Source organism: Dromiciops gliroides, chromosome 3 (genome assembly GCF_019393635.1).
Source record: "Dromiciops gliroides isolate mDroGli1 chromosome 3, mDroGli1.pri, whole genome shotgun sequence".
NCBI lineage: Eukaryota > Metazoa > Chordata > Mammalia > Microbiotheria > Microbiotheriidae > Dromiciops > Dromiciops gliroides.
In genome coordinates, this window is record NC_057863.1 from 598,985,857 (window position 1) to 599,008,861 (window position 23,005).

The following is a 23,005-nucleotide window of genomic DNA, read 5'->3' on the forward strand; positions in this document are numbered from 1 at the left end:
CATAGAGTCTAGAATATAAATGGTACAGTACTTAAAGAATTAGGCCTGGATTCAAGAAAACTGAGTTCAAATCCCTCTTCCAACACTTATTAGCTTTGTGACCCATGGCAAGTCACTTAAGTACCTTCTACCTCAGCTTCTTCATCTGCAAAATAGGCATCAGCACCTATCTTCTAGGCTTGTAAGGATCAAATGAAATACTACTTGTAAGGCACTTAGAACAGTACCTGACACATACTAGGTGCTTAATAAATGCTTATCTCCTTCTTTCCTCCTTTCCTTCCTTTCTTCTGTTCATAGAGTGCTCTAAGCTTTGCCAAACACTTTGCATAAATTGTCTCATTTGCTCCCTGCAACCACCCTCTGAAGTTGGTGCTGTTTTTATTCCCATTTTATAGATGTGGAAACAGAAGCTCAGAGAGCTTAAATTATTTGCCCAGGATCACACAGCTAATAATAAGTGTCTTAGGCAGGATTTGAATCCAGATCTTCTTGACTTCTTCAGAGCTAATGCTATATCCATTATGCTGCACTACCTATGTGAGAAAGATAGGAAGGAAGCTGGAATGCATCTGGAGATCAACCGGGATTGGAAAGGACCTAGAAGTAATGACATAGAAGGATTGGTTGCAGAGAATAATAATGATTAGACTGCAGAAGAAAACTCTTATCAGGGATGTTGGCTGCCTTTCAGTATTTGTATGACTGTCTTCTGAAAAACAAATTAGACTTATTCTGATTAATTCCAGAGAGAAGAACTAGGATCAATGAGTGAAAGTTGTAGAAAAACATATTTCATCTCAATACAAGGAAAATTATTAGAACCACTTAAGGGGCAGCTAGGTGGCACAGTGGATAAAGCACTGGCCCTAAATTCAGGAGGACCGGAGTTCAAATCCGGCCTCAGACACTTGACACTTACTAACTGTGTGACGCTGGGCAAGTCACTTAACCCTCATTGCCCCACAAAACAAAAACAAAACAATCATATTGGTTCCATTCCTAGCCTAATTTTACCATTCATATTGGCATGCTGGTTAATTGAGGTCATAATTAATGACGTTGTTGTTGTTGTTGTTGTTGTTGCTACCAAAAGCATCTAAATGGCATAATCTTGGAATTAGGAAGACCTGAGTTCAAATATAGTCTCAGATACTTACTAGCTTTGTGACCTAGGACAAGCAATTTCACCTCTGCTTACCTCAGTTTCATCAATGGAAAAATGGGGATAATAACAGCACCTACCTCCCAGGGTTGCTGTGAAGATCAAATGAGATAATATTTGTGGTGGATTTACCACAGTACCTGGCACATACTAAGCAATTAAGAAATGTTTGTTTCCTTCCTTCATTCCTGAATAATCATTTATATTGTTATCACTTCTTGTGAGGTACAACTGCAATAACCCAAGCTCTGTGAACATATTCAAGTCACTTAACGTTTCTGAGCCTTGATTTCCTCTTCTTTAAAATGGGTAAAATGATTCATACAGCACCTACCTCAGAAGACTTGTGAAGTCACAAAGGAAATAATGTAGGCAAAGTTCTTTGCAAGCTTTAAAACATGACATAAAAGCTGGTTGTCATCATTAAGATAGCAGAACGCAAGTTCCACCATATTATGTCCATTGTCTCAGGATTTTTCAAATGTTTGATGGAGATTTCTAAGTAAATTTCCAGTCTAAATTATTCAAAATGAACTCGTGTTGAACCAAAAAGGGAACTTATAGCCAAATAAGAATAGTTTCATTGTCCCTGAGAAAAATCCAAGGAGTTCCCAAATGAACTAAACTTATTGAAATTATTTATATCTATTTTTCTAAATGAGAATGAAAGATTCTAATCCTGATAAGACTCAGACCACTAATCTTGAAGTTTGTGGTATTTCAATTGAGGGTTGGAATGAATAAAAACATTTCAGAGTAAATGAAAGAATGAATAACTGAAATGAAATGAATGAATGAATGAATGAATGAAGCCTTTATTAAAGGCTTATTATCTGTAATGCACTGTGCTAAGCCCTAGGAATACAAATATAAAAGTCAGACAGTCTCTGTTCTGGAGAAACTCACATCCTAATGGGGAGACAACACACATGGAAGGTTTGAACTGCAAGTCAAATGGGAAAGTCCCATGGTCCTCAGGGGCACAGCAACAAAACAAGATGCCTCTTCTTAAATGTCATTTTTAATGATTAATTCATATAGATTTCTGATGTTGAACTATTTGAGAGTGCCGAAGTCTTTACTGGCAAGAAAAAATGTTTGATCAATTTATTGATTGATTGGTTTCAAAGATTACCTAGTCCAGGTGATATACCTTAACTACCCCCCCCAAAGAAATCCCCATTACAACATACCTTACAGGTGTCAGCCATATTTTGTGTGAAGACTTCCAATGAGATTGAAACTGCCACATCCAGCCTCTTCCATTTTTGAATGCCCTTATTTGTTAGGAAGTTTTTCCTCACATTGTCTAAATTTCTGCCCATTGATCCTAGTTTTGCCTCCTTGGTGCTAGGCAGAACAAGACTAATCTCTCATGCATGTGATAGCCCTTCAAATAATTAGACAGTTATCATGTCTCCCTTTAATTCTCCTTTTCTCTGAGTTACTGAACAATTCAGCACAGTATATAGCCTGCAGATTAAATGTAGTCTTATTGCCACCATTAGCATCATCTGTTCAATCAAGTAGATATTTATGGGTACCTACCACGTGCCTAACACTGTACCAGGCACCATGGGAGTTACAGTAATAGAAGGAGTCCCTGCCCTCTGTTGGGAAAAATTAGACTTAAACACATAAAATAATTGGAGAAAAATAACACAGTATATAACAAATTGCTAAATTGAATATAATCATGTGATTAAATATATAGTGTCAACAGTCAGTGCTATAGATGCTCCAGTTAGGGGGAGGGAGACACAGGGAATAAATATTGGCAGGAGTTACCAAGGAAGCCTCCATTAAGCAATGGCATTGTCCCAAGTCAAAGAAATTACAGCCAATACAAAAGCTTTATCAATAAGAAAAGGGTGCACAAACACCCTCTACTGGGATCTATGTTACACTGACATTAAGATCTTGTTGTCATGGCAACTGGTCATTGGACCAATGCAACAATCAGTTGTTATGGCAACAAGATTGCAACTGTACTCCCACCAGTCACCTGTTCAGAATTCTTGCATTCCTCAAGTCACCTCATGGCCTCCAGTGCTCTTTTCTATTATTTTCTGATCTCCTTTTATCCCTAGATACCTACTTCTAGGACTAAGTTAATCTGTTGTAATATCTCAGAAAGGGATGATAAGTAACTGATTGATGGTGATAGTTTATATTTATTTGTAGAGCAGTTTCAAAGTTTCAAAATGCTTTCACATGTGTTGTTATCTAGTATGATCTTCTAAACAACCTTGTGAGGCAGGTAAGATAAGTATTATTAGGGTGCCAAGTCACATTGGTGAATCATGAACTTGTAGCCCATTAGCCTGCTGTTGGGGGAGGAAAATAAGTTTTGTGCAGACATCCAGGCCAAAGGTAATTGATTACTTCATGGGTAATTTATTGCTTTCCTCCTTGGACCTCACCTAGCACTTTGTACCTCTCTGATGCACTTATCTGGTAATGTTGTGGATTAAAGCTATCTGTGTTTATATCTTATCCTATGACTTCCATGACGGCAGGGACAGTATCTTATCAAAATTTGTAATTACCCCAGTGCCTAGGATCCTGCTCTGCAAATAGCAGGTATTTGATAAATGTTTGTTGAATGGATGAATGTGATAATGAATGAATGAAATTTCTAAGTCTTTCCCACAAGAGAGACTATCTAAACAAATCAATACACATTTCCTATGTGTCCACTATGTGCTTGGCAATCTATTAAACACTGGGAATACAAAGAAAGTAAAAAACAGTCCCTACTCTCAAGGAGCTCACAGTATAATTTGGAGACAACACATTAAAAAGCTATTTACAGGGGCAGCTAGGTGGTGGAGTGGATAGAGCACCGGCCCTGGAGTCAGGAGTACCTGAGTTCAAATCCGGCCTCAGACACTTAACGCTTACTAGCTATGTAAACCTGGGCAAGTCACTTAACCACAATTGCCTAACTAAAATTTAAAAAAAATTTTTTTAATCTATTTACAGGGGCAGCTAGGTGGCACAATGGATAGAGCACCGGCCCTGGATTCAGGAGTACCTGAGTTCAAATCTGACCTGAGACACTTAACACTTACTAGCTGTGTGACCCTGGGCAAGTCACCAAAAAAAAGGAAAAAAAAGAAAAAGCTAATTACAAACAAGATATACACATGATAACCTTGTCTAGCCATGTCTTCCTCAGCCTGGACTTTTGTAGTTAATTTTTTGTTCTTAAGCACAGGATGTTATGTGTCATGGAGTCATAATCTAGAGCTAAAAAGGACCTCAGATGACATTTAGTACAATACTCTCAATTTATAGATGAAGAAACTGAGGCCCATGGAGATTAAGAAATTTGCTTGTGGTCACACAGGTAGTAGGTATCAGAGGCAGGATTTTAACCCAGATCTTACCCTTGAGTCAATGCTTTTTTTTTCACTGAACCATCACAATTCAACTTCATTTTATTAGACTGAGCCCATTGTTCTAGCCTATTTGGGTTTCCTGACCCCATTCAGTCAATGCATTAGTTATCCCTCCCAGCTTGTGTTATCCCTAAAACTTGATAAACACCCATGAAGTCATCTGTTAAGTCATTGATGAAGACGTTGATCAGAACAGGACCAAGGACAGAGCATTACTACTCCTCTTCATACTTCCCTCTTGATTGACAACAATCATTTAATCAATATTCTTTTATTCCTTTTTTTTTTTTTTGGTAGGCAATGGGGGTTAAGTGACTTGCCCAGGGTCACATAGCTAGTAAGTGTCAAGTGTCTGAGGCTGGATTTGAACTCAGGTACTCCTGAATCCAGGGCCAGTGCTTTAACCACTGCGCCATCTAGCTGCCCCTATCAATATTCTTTTGATTTAGTCAGTTATCTATTTCTGAATCCATATAACTATATTGGATGCAAGGCTGCATCTCTGCATTTTGTCCATATTTTAGTATCATCATCACCACTACCACCACTGTCATCATCATCGCTAGGCAATATTAACTAGGATCTATAAAATACAGTATTAGATGTTATTAGATGCTTGGAAAGTAACAAAAGTCAGTACCTCCTAAAAGGATTTATTTGACCTAAGGATTTATTTTTTAAAAGATAGTGGGGGAGGGGGACAGCTAGGTGGCACAGTGGATAGAGCACCGGCCCTGGATTCAGGAGGACCTGAGTTCAAATCCAGCCTCAGACACTTAACACTTGCTAGCTGTGTGACCCTGGGCAAGTCACTTAACCCCAACTGCCTCACCAAAAAAAAAGATAGTAGGGGGCAGCTAGGTGGCACAATGGATAAAGGACTGGCCCTGGACTCAGGAGGACTGGAGTTCAAATCTGTCCTCAGACACTTGACACTTACTAGCTGTGTGAACCTGGGCAAGTCACTTAATCCCAATTGATTCACCCCAAAAAAAAAAAAAGATAGTAGGGGGCAGCTAGGTGGCACAGTGGATAAAGGACTGGCCCTGGACTCAGGAGGACTTGAGTTCAAATTTGTCCTCAGACACTTGACACTTACTAGCTGTGTGACCCTGGGCAAGTCACTTAACCCTCATTGCCCCGTCAAAAAAAAAAAAAAGACAGTAGGCCACATTTGTAGGACAAAGACAATCTAATTGACAACTAATGACAGTGTTATCTATCAACTTCTCTGGAATAAGGAAATGCCTTGCATGGAATTTACTGCTACTGATTTTACTAGGTAGGATATGACTCATATTAACTAATGCCTTATTCTGAGAACTTAGTTAAATGGGCATAGTAGTTCTGAAACAGTTGCTTTATGTTGGCAAGTCAATTGAAAATCTAATTTATTTGTAAGTATATTCCAAAATATACAGTCAAAACCATCTTTTTTCATAGCAATTTATAGAATTTGCAAGGAACAAAATTTAGGATTAATATAAGAAAAATAATAATCATATTTAGAGCTATCAAAGAGTGGAATAAGTTGCCTTGGGACGTATGTGGTTCCTCCTCACTGTATGACTTCAAAGCGAAAATTAAGGGACCACTTGCTGGGATGTTTTAGAGGGAAGTTTAATTGTGAGAGTGTGGATAATATTAGGTTACCTCTCATTCCTTCCAATTCTAAGATTCTCTGTTGTTGTAATAACCATTACTCTTCATACTTTATGTTAAATAGGCAGATATTTCCATTAGTTATATAAGGTTGGATTTTGTTCTAAATCCAAATATTGGAATGAGGTAGTGATTTTCTCCTCTGTCTTCTTTCCTACCAAACCGTCCCCTCTATACCCCCACACCATAGGCGAACCTCCTCTTTAGAACACATTCCTTCTGTGCCTTTCTAGTGTTTCTTTTTTCTCCAGCTTGTACATGTTTCACCTTACTTGGAATTCATAGGTTTATAAATTTATAGTCAGAATGAATTTTAGAGGCCGTGTAAATCAACTTCCTTATATTACAGCTAAAAAAACCCCTGTAGACCCAAGAGAATGAGACTTATCCAAGGTCAAACAAGTAGAAAGAAGTTGAACCAATATTTGAATTGAGATCCAGATACCAAATCTAATGCTCTTTCCATTTTTACCATGAGCCTTTCATTACAAATTCAATGTTCTTCCCACTGTACCATGAAATAAGAGAAAACAATTTGGTATATTTCTTTTTTTTTTTTTTTTTGGGGCAATGGGGGTTAAGTGACTTGCCCAGGGTCAAGTGTCTGAGGCCGGATGCGCCACTTAGCCGCCCCCCGCTGGTATATTTCTTAACAATAAAGATAAGAGGGGCAGCTAGATGGCGTAGTGGATAAAGCACCGGCCCTGGATTCAGGAGTATCTGAGTTCAAATCCGGCCTCAGACACTTGACACTTACTAGCTGTGTGACCTTGGGCAAGTCACTTAACCCCCATTGCCCCACAAAATTAAAAAAACAACAACAACAAAAAAAACCAATAAAGATAAGGTTTCCAGGGAGAGTGCTCTAGCACCTAAGCTGTATGTCCGTGCTTGTCTGGGAACACTGTGTGGTACATGCTTGGAAGCCAAATACACTCAAAAAAGAATGTGAGGGGGCAGCTAGGTGGCACAGTGGATAAAGCATCAGCCCTGGATTCAGGAGGATCTGAGTTCAAATCCGGCCTCAGACACTTGACACTTACTAGCTGTGTGACCCTGGGCAAGTCACTTAACCCTCATTGCCCCGCCGAAAACAAAAAAAGAAAGAAAGAATTTGAGGAGTGTTATCAATACCTCAGTCATCCCATCTCTCCAGATAATTTTCAGCTTACCTGATCTAACAGTTCCTTCTCTACTGAAGACACTTTCACTAGACCATAGCAACTTCTCATGTTATTGCCTTTTCCCTTTCGAAGCCATCTTAGAAAAAGTTATTTTTCCACTTCCTCTCTTTTTACTTACTTCTCAACCTTTTGTATTCTGGCTTGTGATCTCAATCACTTAGCTGAAACTGCTCCATACAAAGTTATCAATGATACTTTCATTGATATATCAGGTTATCTTGTTCTTAGACCTCATCCTTCTCAACCTCTCTGCTTCACTGGACACTGTTGAACATCTTCTCCTCCTGAATAAAGTTTTCTCTGGATTTTCATGACATTACTCTCTTCTGTTTCTCTTCTTACCTGTCTAACTTGTTCTCTCTTAGTCTGCTTAGCTGGTTCATCATCTATATCATGCTCTCACACCTGGACAATTGTAATAACCTACTGGTTAGTCTCCCTGCCATAAGTGTCTCCCCATTCCAATCCATCTTCCACCCAGTTGTCAATGTTGTTTTCCTGAAATGCAAATCTGACAAGGTCACCCCTACTCCCACCTTGCTGTTCCTTGCACAAAACACTCCAGGCATTTTCACATTCTCCCCCATGCCTAAAATGCTCTCTCATCATCTCCACCTCCTGGATTCCCAGGATTCCTTCAAGTCCCAGCTAAAATGTTATCTTCTATGAGAAGCCTTTGCTTATTCCCCTTTAATGACTTACTTCTATTGCTTATCTCCGCTTTATCCTGTACATATCTTTCTTTTAAACTATTTGGACATTGTCTCCCACTTTAGATTGTGAGCTTCTTAAGAACAACAACTATTTTTGCACTTTTTGTATCCTCAGTTCTTAGAATTAAGTGGTGAAGCCACAGACAAAAATGAAGATTACTGCCAGCAGATAAAACTGTGTGTGATGTCAGAAAAAAGGAGATAGGCTGCTGATGAAGAATTAACCCCCAATGTGAGGGAAAAAAAAAACATCCTCTTCTCAATAATACTCAAGAACTCAACAGGGATATGACAAAGGCTCTTTATTTCCTTCTTATGAGAAGGAGGCACCCTAGTGTGCAGCTAGTGGGTGCCCCCAAAGGGGGCTCGCAGGCCCTGTTTTATACCCTAGTCCCTAACATGCATGGACCCTCCCCTTTTTCATCACTGGTCTGATTACTCAAGGGTTACAATCTACGTGCAAAAACTAGCTAATCAGAACGCAGTATTCCCACCCTTCTTCCTTGTATGGGCATAACTCAGGAGTGGACCTTATTGAGACCAGGGCTCCTTGAACGATGTGATTTTGTTAACCTGAGAGGGAGGAGGGGATCTGAGACCTTTGTCCTACAAACAGGTCAGGAGGAATATGACTGACTGTTACATTCACATTGAGAGGACACAACTACCCATTTTCTCACACCCAAGATCCTCAATAATAGCATACAAGTCACTGATTTTCCCAAAAGGAATCATGAAAATGTTTTTCAGGGAATATAGTGACTCCAAAACAAAACCACTACCCATTTTAATCAGCTAGATGAAGAAAACAAGTATAATCTGTCATACAAAACAGATATGCTAGACCAAAAATATAGAAACCTAATTTCAATTACTGGGGCTTCTCATGCCCCCTTCCTAAATTTATCTGGGAAAATAATAATCTGGTTTATTTCTAGATCTCTCATTTCTGCACCTGCAAGCAAACTGATAAAATCTGAATAAAAAGTCTATTTACTGCAAAAGTACATATAAGACAGAAATCTCTTTGCTTACACTGGGGAGCAGGACTCTGTTGCTTTGCCCATACTCAGATCCAGGTCCCTGTCCTGGGTGGCAGATGCAGGGTGAGGAGAAGCACTAGAACACCAGAGCTTATAGTTGCAGTGGAGCAGGAACCCTCATCACAGTATCAGGGCAGAAAAGAGTGTCATCACTCACAGAACATAGCACAGGTCAGGAGAGTAGTAAACAGTTTTTCCTTGGAAGAACTGAAAATTTACAGGTCCCTAGAAGTAGCTATGAAAATAACTGAAAAAAATTCCTGAAGATTGGCACAGTGTGCCCTCCACACTGGAAGCAGATGTTCTCTTTAGCAAAGAGTTAAAAGTCAAGAAATAAGCTGGAAAATAAGCAAACAATGAAAAAAGATTCTGACTATAGGAAATTACTGTGGTGACAAGGATGATCAAAACGCACAATCAGAAGAAGATAAATAAAGTCATAACTCTTACATCCAAAACCTCCAAGAAAAATATGAATTGGTCTCAGGCCATGGAAGAGCTCAGAAGGAATTTCAAAAATCAGATAAGAGAGGTAGAGGAAAAATGTGGAAGAGAAATTAGAGTGATTCAAGAAAATCGTGAAAAAAGCCAACAGCTTGGTTAAAGAGGCACCAAAAAAAATACTGAAGAAAATAACACCTTCTAAAAAATAATAGGCCAAATGGTAAAAGAGGTACAAAAAATCCAAAGAGGAGAAGAACACCTTGAAAAGTAGAATTAGTCAAATAGAAAAATAGGCAAAAAAATCACTGAAGAAAAAAACTCCTTAAAATGTAAAATTGGCCAAATAGAAAAGGAGGTACAAAAGCTCACAGAAGAAAATAATTTCTTAAACATTAGAACTGAGCCAGTGAAAGCTAAGGACTCTATGAGACATCAAGAAACAATAAAACAAAATCAAAAGAATGAAGAAATGAAAGACAATGTGAAATATCTAATTGAAAAAAAACTGACCTGGAAAATAGATACAGGAGACATAATTTTAAAATTATTGGACTTCCTGTAAGCCATGATCCAAAAAGAGCCTTAAAAAGATCATCTTTCGGGGGAAGCTAGGTGGCACAGTGGATAGAGCACTGGCCCTGGATTCAGGAGTACCTGAGTTCAAATCCGGCCTCAGACACTTGACACTTACTAGCTGTGTGACCCTGGGCAAGTCACTTAACCCCCATTGCCCCCCAAAAAAAAAAAAAAAAAAAAAAAAAAAAAAGATCATCTTTCTTTTTTTCTGTTTAGAATTTTATTTTCCAAATTACATGTAAAAACACATTTTGACATCGATTTTTTAAAACTTTGTGTTCCAAGAAAGAACTGATGGTATCTGAAAACAGATTGAAACACTTTTTTTTTTATAATAACTTAATCTGAAGTTTTGGTTTTTATGTTTTCTCTCACAACCTAGCAAATGTAGGGATGTTTTTCATGACTACTCATCTATAACTTATATTGAATTGCCTGAGTTCTTGGAGGTGGGGGGTGGGAAGGGAGGGAGTAAGGGAAGTTGGAACACAGTTTTAAAAAATTGATGTCAAAATTTGCTTTTACATATATTTTGGAAAACAAAATTCTAAACAGAAAAAAAGCTTCGTGTTCCAACTTCCCTTACTCCCTCCCGTCCCACCCCCCACCTCCAAGAACTCAAGCAATTCAATATAAGTTATACATGAGTAGTCATGGAAAACATCTCCACATTACCTAGGTTGTGAGAGAAAATAGATAAAAACAAAACTTCAGATTAAGGAACTGTCAAAAAAATTCAATCTGTTTTCAGATACCATCAGTTCTTTCTCTATAGATGTATTGCAATTTTCTTAAGTCCTTCAGAGTTATATCGGATCATTGCATTACTGAAAAAACTACATCCTTCCCAGAAGATCATCTTACACTATCACTGTTGTGATAGTGACAGTACATTTCACTCTGCTTTAGTTCATGTAGGTCTTTCCAGGTTTTTCTGATAGTATCCTGTTCATCATAACTTTTATATAGTTCTTGATAAAGAATGTTCTTCACAATAGCCCAGCAAAGTAGATACCACATGTTTTAACTGTTTCCCTCCATCCTCTTCCCTTTCCATGATATTTACTCTATTTTCTATCTTCTTTTACCCTATTCCTCCTCAAAACTGTTTTGCTTCTGACTGTCTCCTCCTCTGCTCTTCCATCCCTTCTTTCCCCCTTCCCTCCTTCTCCTCTTCCCCTCCTACTTTCCTTTGGGTTAGATAGATTGCTCCTCCCAATTGCATGTGTATGTTATTCTCTCCTTGAGCTAAGTCTGATGAGATTAAGGTCTTTGAGCTAATTATGTGTTCTAAATTTTCTTCCTCCCTCCCTCCTCAACCTTCCCTGTGAAATCAAGCAATTCAATATGTCATACATGTGCAGTTATGCAGAACATCTTCACCTTCCTCAAAAGTGTTTTGTTTTTTACAGCTCCCTCCCCAAATCTGCCCTTCCTTCCCCTCTTCTCTCCCCTCCCTCTTATCTCCTTCCCCTCCCACTTTCCCTCAGGGCAAAAATATTACTATACCCACTTGAGTATGTATGTTATTGCCTCTTTGAGCCAATTCTGATGATAGTAAGGTTCACTCATTCCCTCACTCCTTCCTCCTCTTTGCCTCCCCTCCATAAGCCTTTTCTTGTTTCTTTTATGTGAGCTATTTTCCCCCAGTCTACCTCTCCCTTTCCCTTTCTTCCAGTGCATTCCTCTTACCCCTTAACTTTATTTTAAAGATGTTATCATGGGTTAGCTAGGTGGCACAGTAGACAAAGCACCAGCCCTGGATCCAGAAATCCCCAAGCCGAAATCTGGCCCCAGATATAAGACACCCCACCCTGCCTGCCCCACAAAAAGCAAGGATAAACAAAAAATAAATGCTTTACAGATATCATCCCTTCACATTCAGTTCAGACCTGTGTCCTCTGTCTAAATGTATTCCTCTCAGCTGCCCTAATACTGAGAAAGTTCTTATGAGTTCAAAGTATTATCTTCCCATGTAAGAATATAAACAGTTTAATCTTTTAATATCCCTCATGAATTCTTCTTCCTGTTTACCTTTTTATGCTTCTCTAAGGTCTTGTATTTGAAAGTCAAATTTTCTATTCAGTTCAGGTCTTTTCATCATAATTGCCTGAAAGTCCTCTTTTTCATTGAAGTCCCATTTTTTCCTCTGAAAGATGGTATTCAGTTTTTCTGGGTAGGTAATTCTGGGCTGTAGTCCCAGTTCCTTTGCCCTCCTTCGATTCTTTAATGTGGACGCTGCTAGATCTTGTTTTATCCTTATTGTAGCTCCACAGTATTTGAATTCCTTTTTTCTAGCTGCTTGCAATATTTTCTCCTTGACCTGGGAGCTCTGGAATTTGGCTATAATATTCCTGGAAGTTTTCCTTTTGGGGTCTCTTTTAGGAGGTGATCAGTGGATTCTTTCAATTTCTATTTTACCTTCTGCTTCTAGAATATCAGGGCAATTTTCCCAGACAATTTCTTGGAAGATGCTATCTAAACTCTTATTTTGGTCATGGTTTTCAGGTTGTCCAATTTTTTTCAAATTCTCTCTCCAGGATCTATTTTCCAGGTCAGTTGTTTTTCCAAGGAGATATTTCATATTGCCCTCAATTTTTTTATTCATTTGTATTTGCTTTACTGTGTCTTGGTTTTTCATAAAGTCACTAGCTTCTATTTGTTCAATCCTAATTCTTAGGCAATTATTATCTTCTGAGTGCTTTTGTATCTCCTTTTCCATTTGGCTTTTCAAACTGTTGACTTTTTTTCTCATGACTCTCCTGCATTGCTATCATTTCTATTTCCATTCTTTCCTCCACCTCTCTAAATCTTCCTTCTAACTCTCCTACTTTCTTTTCAAAGCCCCTTTTCAGCACTTCCATAGCCGGAGACCAATTCATATTTTTCTTGGAAGCTTTGGATGTAAGGGCCCTGAGGTTGTTATCCTCTTCTGAGGGTGCACCTCAATCTTCCTTGTCACTAAAGAAACTTTCTATAGTTCTCAACTTTCTTTGCTTGCTCATATTGCCATCTTGTACTTGGCTTTTAACTGCCTCTTATAGTGGGGCCCTACTTCCAAACCACACTGTCTCAAGCTTCAGAAGGAGGGCAGGTTTTTCTCTAACCTAGCCTGTTCTCTGGTCTAAAGATAACCTCAATTCAGCTTGCTAATTAACCAGCCAGCAAAATTTTTTGTGCTGTGGTTCTTAGCTCTGACGAGCCTGAACCCCTCCCCCACCTGGGCCTCTTGCCACTCATGATTTCTTCCTGGTTCCCTGCTAGGGTGGGACAGCTGAATGCCTCCTTAGGTCCCACAGACACCCCTGTATCTCCTCCCCAACCCCAGACAGCCATTCAGTCCTCTCACCTGATCATAAACTTAATCCCAGAAGATGCCAGTGCTGCAGCTGATTTGGAGGCTCAGGGGTAAGTTTCTCTGGTGCAGCCTGCCTGGGAACTGTGTCAGCACAATTGCAGGGTTGGACTATTCTTGCAGCCCAGCACAGCCCCCTTTAAGCTACCTTGGCTGGAAAATAATCTCAGCCCATCTTTTTGTGGGTTTTGCTGCTCCAGAGGTTGTTTTATTGCTGTTTTTGGAGTAATTGTGTCAGGAGCTCTGTGCGTTTAATGTCTTTCCTCCACCATCTTGGCTCTGCCCCACCCCCACCCCCATGCTCAAGATTACCTTTCAAGAAAGGAAAACTGCCCTGATATCCTAGAAACAGAGGGGGGAAAAGAAATCGAAAGAATCCACCCATCACCTCCTGAAAGAGATCTCAAAATGAAAACTTCCAGGAATATTATAACCAAATTCCAGATCTCCCATGTCAAGGAGAAAATATTGTAAGCAGCCAGAAAGAAACAATTCAAATATCATGGAGCCACAGTCAGTATAACAAAAGATTTAGCAGCTTCTTCATTAAAGTACTGGAGGGCTTGGAATATTATATTCTTGAATACAAAGGAGCTAGGATTATAACCAAGAATCACCTATCCAGAAAAATTGAGTATAATCCATCAATGGATAGTCAATGAAATAGAGGATTTTCAAGCATTCCTAATGAAAAGACCAGGGCTGAATATAAAACTTAACTTTCAAATACAAGACTAAATCACAAGGGACTTAAGAAGATTAAGCTGTTTGCATTTCTACATGAAAAGATGATACTTATAACTCTCAAGAACTTTCTCATTATTAGTGCAGTTAGAAGGAGTATATATAGGCAGAGAACACATGTGTTAGTTGAATATTATGGGATAATTATCTAAAAAATAAAATTAATGGGTGAAAAAGATAAATGCACTGAGAGAAGGGGAAAGGGAGAGATAAAATGGAGACAACTTAAGGATTATAAGCCTATTAAAAGGACACCACAAGTCAAAAACCTAACCACCTTAATGCAAGAAATTATACAAGAAAACTGCTCATAATTTCTGAACACAGAAAACAAAGTGAACATTGAAAGAATACATAGATTACCTCCAGAAAGAAACCCTATGCTGCAAACACCAACACTTTTAGTGGTTAAATTCAACATTTCCACATTCAAATAACAAATTCTTCAAACAAGCAGAAGAAAACCCCTCAAATATAAAGGAAAGGATATTCAACGAACACAAGGTTATGTTCTTTATCCATGAGAAATTGTGGTGGTTTGTGTGTGTGTGTGTGTGTGTGTGTGTGTGTGTGTGTGAAAGCATAATGGGTTCTGAAAAGCAAAAAAGATCAATATGAAGCCCAAAGTGACCTACTCTATAAATCTGAACCTTGCCAAAAGTGAAAAAAGAGGGAAAAGGTGGAAGTTCAACACAAAGAAACATTTGAAACATTCTTAGAAAGAAAACCAGACCTGCAGAAATTATTTGCTTTTCAAACATTCCAGATAACATTAATACAAGAAGCATAAACAAAACAGCAACCAAGGACAACAACAACAACAGAGAGACCATTAACAGATTTCTTTATAAATGTACATGAGGAGACAGGGCAAAAGCAGAAGTCAAATGAAAGTGATGGTGGAGAAACAGACCTGAAATATCATGGACTAAACATCACTATACTCCACCTATGGTGAATAGATGTTTTTTTTAAAGGACTGAATTACAAAATGGGAGGACACATAAAAGGGAGAAGAGCAAGGAGATAGAGGAAAATGTGATATACGCTACTTAAGTCAAAGGATAAAAATGAAGGGGAAAATAACTTCAGTCTCTCAGGAAGAAGAGAGTCTTCAAGAGAATGGAAAAGGAAGCAAGTGAGGGGGGATTAAAAAGCATGGAAAGAAAGGAGGAAACCTTATTTCAATGGTGGGAAAGACTACCTGTAATGAATGCTCCTATGGGAGAAGAAAGATAAAAGGAGATGGAGACCTTATAAAGGTCATTATCTAAAAGAATTTAGTACTTACTTAAAGACCATTCATCTTGCCTCAGGAGAAAGGGAAGAAGACTTCCTGGAGGCAACTGACACCCAAAAGAGTGAGAGGTTATAGCAGGGAGAGTTCTTCTTTTTTAATCATAAAAGTATTTTAAGGGGCAGCTAGGTGGCGCAATGGATAAAGCACCAGCCCTGGATTCAGGAAGACCTGAGTTCAAATCTGACCTCAGACACTTGACACTTACTAGTGACCTTGGGCAAGTCACTTAACCCTCATTGCCCCGCACCAAAAAAAAAAAAAATTATTATTTTCCAGTTACATGTAAAGATAGTTTTCAACATTTGTTTTCATAAGATTTTGAGTTCCAAATTTTTCTCCTTCCCTCCCTTCCCTCCCCCCTCCCCAAGACAGAAAGCAATCTGATATAGGTCATATATGTACAATTACAGACCTAGGGAGATTTCAAAATAAATGGGAAAAAATAACCAACTGGAGAGCAAAGGTCAAGACTGATTGGCACAAAAGAATTTGAAATTGGGGGGATGCCCATCAATTGGGGAATGGCTGAAAAAGTTGTGGTATATGCATGTAATGCTATTGTGCTATAAGAAATGATGAGCAGGCAGATTTCAGAAAACCTGGAAAGACTTAAGTGGACTGATGCTAAGTGAAGTGAACAGAACCAGGAGAACATTGTACACAGTAACAGAAACATTGTGTGATTATAAATTCTGATAGACTTAGCTCTCCTCAGCAATTCACTGATACAAGACAATTCCAAAGGACTCATGATGGAAAATGCTCTCCACATCCAGAAAAAAAAAAAAAAAAACCTGTGAAATCTGAATGCAGATTAACCATACTATTTCTACTTTTTTTCTTTTTTTCTTTTTGAGGTTTTTCCCTTTTGTTCTGATTCTTCTTTTACAACATGACTCATGCAGAAATATGTTTAATGTGATTGTACATATATTAGATTTCTTTCTGTCTTGCGGAGGGAAGAAGGAAAGGAGGTAGGGAGAAAAATTTGGAACTCAAAATGTTATAAAAACAATGTTGAAAACTATCTTTACATGTAACTGGAAAAAAATATTGAAAAAAATAATTGGTACAATAGGGGACATAGGAAAATTCCTGAGATGGGACAATATTTCCTCAGTAACCAGCATTTCTAAGGATGAGGCACAACAGAAAAAAAGGAGAACAGGGAACTAGATCAACAAGGAATTAATATAGAAACTGTTCATAAGAAGGCACCCAAGGGGCAGGTGGCACAGTGGCACAGTGGATAAAGCACCAGCCCTAGATTCAGGAGGATCTGAGTTCAAATCCAGCCTCAGACACTTGACACTAGCTGTCTGACCCTGGGCAAGTCAATTAACCTTCATTGTCCACCAAAAAGCAAACAAAAAAGGCACCCAAAATAGGTACCTTAGAAGCTTTAATTCCATGAAGAATACAGAAACTAAAGAAAAACTAAATAGATATAAGGGCTATGAGCCAAAGAAAATTATGGTTAATGGTGGGAAGAAAAGAACCAGTGGCCCAAATTCATTTGCAGGGTTGTAATGGTGGTGAGGAGAAGTTTTGGACCTTAGGATACAAGAGCTAGTGGGGGGAAAGAGCATTGGATACCAAAATATGGGAGGACAAGTTCCAGATCTGTGGAGTTAACTTCTAAGGGCCAGAGAAATGATAAAACTCTTCTGTATATTCCTCCACATTTAGCAAATGATTTTCTCTAAATGTACAATCATGGCTAATGATACCCCTGTGCTACTAACAAATGAAACTGTTCTCACATATATTCCAGCATGATTTATTGAAGGATATGAATTATTACACAGATCCCAGTAGGCTGAATCTTGGATAGAATATGCAAGTGCTTGGAATATGGATGGTATTCGTGGTTCTCTTGAGTTCTTCCAGATAAAGTGCATGTTCCTCCTGACCTGGAAAGTTTCTTTTGGTTTAGCACTGGCCTTCTTCATGGATGACTCACATCTGTGTGAGACTCATAGTGTAAGTATTTGATAGCACTATGAACTGGAGCCAGATTGTACCTGTTTATAAAATGAAAAAGCACTCATTCTGATCTCAGTCTTAATCAATGAATTCCCTCCTTCTTCATATGCATTTGAGGATTTCTGAATGCTAATTGGCCAGCTAGTGTATGCCTGAGCTTATGGACAATTCCTATTCTTATTCATGATTATTCTTCGATCATTATTAACCTCAAGTGCGGGCAGAGTTTGTCTCATAGGGAAACTTGAGATGGACTGGTTCTCATAATTAACCTAAGGATGACAGTGACATTAGGGTGTGACTATAATCTCAGGATGGATGTTTGCTCTGCTTGAATGCTAATAAGTTTTCTGAGATTGAACTTGATAGTTCAGTTTAGGAAAAGAGTCTCTCAAAATTGATATTGTCCTTGCAGTTACAATACACAGGAAGTAATAATAATGACCTCAACAATAAGGCTTGAGCCTTCATTTAACTTCCCTTCAACAGGTGGAAATTAACAAATCTGTTACACATCAAATTGTAAGGTCAGTCACAGAAGTCATAATAATGTACTATCTGATGAAATAAAAAACCACCAAAGACAAGGGAAGCCAGACACCAAAGGACAGTGCATCTATGCATGTAAGCCCCACAATGACATGAAGACATTACCACATCAGGGAAGGGAATAGAAGAGAGCCAGGGTGGGGAGGAGCTCACCTGGAGGCAAGATACATTTGGTAGATTCCTATCATGGCACAGTGGATAGAGCACTGGGCCTGGAGTCAGGAAGACTCCTCACACACTTACTAGCTGTGTCAACTTGGGCAAGTCATTTAATCTGTTTGCCTCTTTGCCTTGTTTGTAAAATGAGCTAGAGAGGGATGTGGCAAACCACTCCAGTATCTTTACCAAGAAAACTCCTAAAGGGGTTACTAAGAGACACAACTCAACAACCAAGCTTCTTGCTAGCTTAGATACTAAGACCAGTTTTTTTCTACCTGCCAAAAGAATAATAGGAGCTATTAGTGACCTCTAAATTTCAGTGTTCTGGTGTGTGGAAGGGAAGAACCCCAGTAATCTAACCTTAATTAGGTTGTGTTTCAAAATCTCAGAAAACCTCATTAAATGTGTTCCATGGGGCAGCTAGGTGGTGCAGTGGATAGAGCACCAGCCCTGGAGTTAGGAGGAACTGAGTTCAAATCCAGCCTCAGACACTTGACACTTGCTGGCTGTGTGACCCTGGGCAAGTCACTTAACCCCAATTGCCTCACCAAAAAAATTAAATAAAAATAAATAAATAAATAAATAAATAAATGTGTTCCTAAATTGGGTTAGTTTGAAATGCTACATATTAGGTTGCCCAATCCTGAGCCTTTTACAATCTGGCCCTTCCTACCTTTCCAGTCTTCTTACTTTATCCCCTCCATACAATCTCTAATCTAGCTACACCTCCCTACACACTATACCCCATATCTCAACTCCATGTTTTCACTACTATCCCCCATGCCTGGAATGCTTTCCCCTCCTCACCTCCTCATCCTAGTTTCCCTGGCTTCCAAGACTCATCTCACATCCCACCTTCTTCAGGATGCCTTTCCCAGTCTATTCAACACTCCACTCCTCCTCCCACTATTGGTGCCTTTCCTCAAAGATTACCTCCCATTCAAACCATATATTTCGTATGTATAATTTTTTTTGCCTGTTGTTTCCCAAATTAGAATGTGAAGTTTTTGAGGGGAGTGACTATGTTTCACTTCTCTTTGAATCCCCAATGCTTAGTATAGTTCCTGGAACATAGTAAGTGATTAATAAATGCTTACTGAGAGAATCAGATGTGTTCTCTGCATAGTTCAAAGGGGCTTGTTCCCCTTCCCCCACCATTCCCTTCCTTTTCCTGCTGAGTTAGCAGAGGTTTGCTAAAGTTAGATAACAAATAATCATAACATCTCAGGGTCTGGTTGTCCCATGGGGTGGGGGTGGTGCCACATCTGGGGGTGTGGGGGGGTGGTCTACATGTTTAGAAGTTTCAGGAAGAATGTGAATCTGTTATAACCTGACAGGTGAACCAGGGGAGGGACTTTTTGTTAGATCTAGGATAAAAAGGGAAGTTTGCCATGGCAAAGTAAGCCACTCTTCTAGAGTGTGTGCCCTTTCTTGCAAGATCATAATAAAATGACCTTCCTTCTTTGCACCAGACCAGGAGTTGTGCCTCAGTTTCTGTTTCTAATACTTACTAATTACTCAATAATATTTATTATTTAATATGGGCCTATCAAATGTTCAAGATGGCTTTATGGAACATGACATACTCCTAATAATGTTTTTCCAATGTTAAACCAGCATTAGACTTGGGGAGATATTTCTCAATCCTCCTTATTTAACTATAGAAGATTTTACTTTAATAACAAAGAGGGGCAGCTAGGTGGTGCAGTGGATAAAGCACCAGCTCTGGATTCAGGAGTACCTGAGTTTAAATCCAGCCTCAGACACTTGGTACTTACTAGCTGTGTGACCCTGGGCAAGTCACTTAACCCCAATTGCCTCACACACACAAAAAGAACAAAGAAAAAATTCCTTCTTCAAAGTTGAACATACATCTCTGTTTATCATTTTTTAATGTTTTTTTTGTTTTTGGTAGGGCAATGAGGGTTAAGTGACTTGCCCAGGGTCACACAGCTAGTAAGTGTCAAGTGTCTGAGGCCGGATTTGAACTCAGGTACTCCTGAATCCAGAGCTGGTGCTTTATCCACTGTACCACCTAGCTGCCCCCTACATCTCTGTTTATCAGATGCAATACTTTTTTAACTGGGAGATGTTGTGGTGTAGTGGAAAGGGTTGTGACCGGCAACACAGGCAACCTTGCGTCCTGTCTTGATTTGACTCCTAAATGTGCTATGTTGGATAAATCCCTTCTCTCAGGTCCTCAGTTTCCTCTTGTGTGAAAGGAGAAGGTTGTACTAGATGACCTCTAAGTTTCCTTTCAATTTCTGACATTCAGTGATGCTATCACATTAGTTGGTTTGGGGGGGGGGGTTGGGCAGGGTATTGAGAGTTAAGTGACTTGCCCAGGGTCACACAGCTGGTAAGTGTCAAGTGTCTGAAGCTGGATTTGAACTCAGGTACTCCTGAATCCAGGGCCAGTGCTTTATCCACTGAGCCACCTAGCTGCCCAAAAGATGGAATTGAACCACTCTGTCACTAGACAGCTACAGGTTTGAAGCCTCTACCCCAGACCACTGAGGGTAATCCAGGCCACATTAGCTTTTAAAATAAGTAAATTGTTTGTGATTTAGTTTGTGATTCAGGACAAACCCTAGGTATTTTTCTGCTATATTTAATACTCCAGTCATTTTTCTGCTACTTTTCAAAATACTCTACATTCAGCAGACATTAAATAAATGATTGTTGGCTGAATTATTATTTATCTCAAAATATTTTTCTATTCTATATCTGCTGTGGTTGCTTTTGGTCCTTAAATGCTGTGCTTTGCACTTACTGCTATTGACTTTTATCCTGATCATTTCTCTAATTAAGTGAGTCTTTGAATCCCACTCCTATATCCCAAGGTCTTAAGAATACCCAAATTCCTTGTTCTGTATGAAACTGAGTGCACAGTCTCACTTCTTTTCCATTAGCCTGGACCTACTCTTCACTCTCAATTCTGAATATGTCTGAATAAGGGTAAAAGCAATATTAGAAATGTCCAAAGATATTAGTTGACAGATTATAATACATGTAAGGAAGTATAATCTGTATTGTTATAAAGAATTATAGAATAATGCATCTGAAGTGACAAACATCAAGCCAACAGAATACATACATACATACATATATACATATGTATGTGTGTGTGAATGTAGAAGAATTGTAGGCTCTTACAATGACAGAATTTTGGAATCTCTGAAACATGTTCTAAGGTTGATGGGATAAAATCCCAGACAATTGTCATCTTAGTGCAACAACCTAGCTTGTCTAAGAATGCCTTCTCAATACACTCATTTGAATCAGAAAACCAAACCCTAGCCATAAGGTTGGGGGTGGGGAGGTACCCAGACAATCATAGCATGGAAACTGGAAGATAGGTAAATTCAGCCATAATACAGAACTCTTGTGTCTTCTCCACACTTCCAGGGAAGGATGCACACACACACACACACACACACACACATATACACACACACATACATACATACATACATATGGAAAAAGTCTCCTGGTACATATGAAACAATAGACTCACTTTTCTGGGGTCCCAGAGATTCACCTGGGTCTAGATCACTCTCTAAAAACAAAAGACCAAAAAGTACCACAATAGCAAACAATGTAATTCCTAAGGTCAACAGGCACTAATCTTTTTCTCCTTTAAATCTCCATACTTTCTCCTATGGCTAGCACTCTAGCAAAAAGAAGACAAGAAAGACCCTATAGCTAGAATGCTTTGGGATGCTCTTGCAACATAATGAAAAAAGGCATTGCCCCAAGATATTTAAAGAACAGCCATGGCTAGCTGGCCACTCTAATCCTGGTAGATTTAACTAACTGCATTAAAAAGTCAGCAAGTTGCTCTTTATGTGGTAGCAAGGAATTGGAAGTTGAGGGGGTGCCCATCAATTGGGGAATGGCTGGACAAGTTGTGGTATATGAATACAATGGAATACTATTGTGCTGTAAGAAATGATGAGCAGGAGGAGTTCAGAGAAACCTGGAGGGTCTTGCGTGAGCTGATGATGAGTGAGATGATCAGAACCAGAAGAACATTGTACACAGTATCATCAACATTGAGTGTTGATCTACTGTGATGGACTATATTCTTCTCACCAATGCAATGGTACAGAAGAATTCCAGGGAACTCATGATAGAAGAGGATCTCCAAATCCAAGAAAACAAAAAACTGCTGAGTATAGATGCTGAATGAGCCATACTATTTCTTTTGTTTTGGGTGCTGTTGTTTTTTTCTATTTTGAGGTTTTTTATCATTGCTCCGATTTTGTCTCATAACAGGACTAATGCAGAAATAGGATTAATGTTATTATGTGTATATATATGTGTGTATACATATATCTATATATATGTGTGTATATGCATATAGATATATAGATATAACCTATATCAGATTACCTGCTATCTAGGAGAGGGGGGAGGGAGAGAGAAAAATCTGAAATTGTAAAGCTTGTATAAACAAAAGTTGAGAACTATTTTTACATGTAACGGAAAAATAAAATACCTTATAAAAAAAAAGTCAGCAAGTTGACTTTGGTTCCTTTAGGTTAATGGATAATTTTACAGAGTGGGAGTACAAGCCAGAGGAGTTTCTAGGGCTTGGGTGAGGGTGAGGTATCATCTATTTATCTGTGTTCCCTAAGAAGAGCCTTCCTAATCTGGGTATGCTAACCAGAAATGAGACAACTGGAAGAGAATCTATATATCCATGTATGAGATGTCTT

General features: G+C 38.9%; 1 non-coding gene across 1 annotated transcript; it reads right to left on the reverse strand.

Moving 5' to 3' along the window:
- Positions 1-20,727: 20,727 nt before the first annotated feature.
- On the reverse strand, positions 20,728-20,814 carry TRNASTOP-UCA. Its single transcript has one exon. It is a non-coding gene; the product is annotated as a tRNA-Sec (tRNA).
- Positions 20,815-23,005: the final 2,191 nt, after the last annotated feature.